This window comes from Penaeus monodon, chromosome 19, assembly GCF_015228065.2.
Source record: "Penaeus monodon isolate SGIC_2016 chromosome 19, NSTDA_Pmon_1, whole genome shotgun sequence".
Taxonomy (NCBI): domain Eukaryota; kingdom Metazoa; phylum Arthropoda; class Malacostraca; order Decapoda; family Penaeidae; genus Penaeus; species Penaeus monodon.
The window spans coordinates 145,101-145,500 of NC_051404.1; positions in this window are offsets into that span (position 1 = coordinate 145,101).

Genomic DNA, 400 nt, shown 5'->3' on the forward strand with positions numbered 1-400 from the left:
TGTATAACTATCAAACTACCAATTGTGCATGGATATGATTCTTCATTCATAACTCTGACCATTGGTTCTTGCTTCATATATAATTCACAAATTAATTTTCTACAAGGCTAGTCTGTTCCAAGGTCTTTTAAATATCCAACATTTTGACCCACCCTCTCAAAGTTTTTCTCATAGACAACAAAGCAGACACAGAGTTCCTTTCTCTGGTCTAATACTATTTCACAGGTCATAAGCATGACTCTGGTTGATTCTTTATTACCACAAACTCTCTTACAACTAAACTGTGTTTTGCTGATGTAATCTCTAGCCTCTCCTTTCAGTCTTTTATCCAATACCATAAGTAATGTCCTTTAGACTGATAGTCCTGCATTCATAATATGCAGTTACATTCACTTTCTTT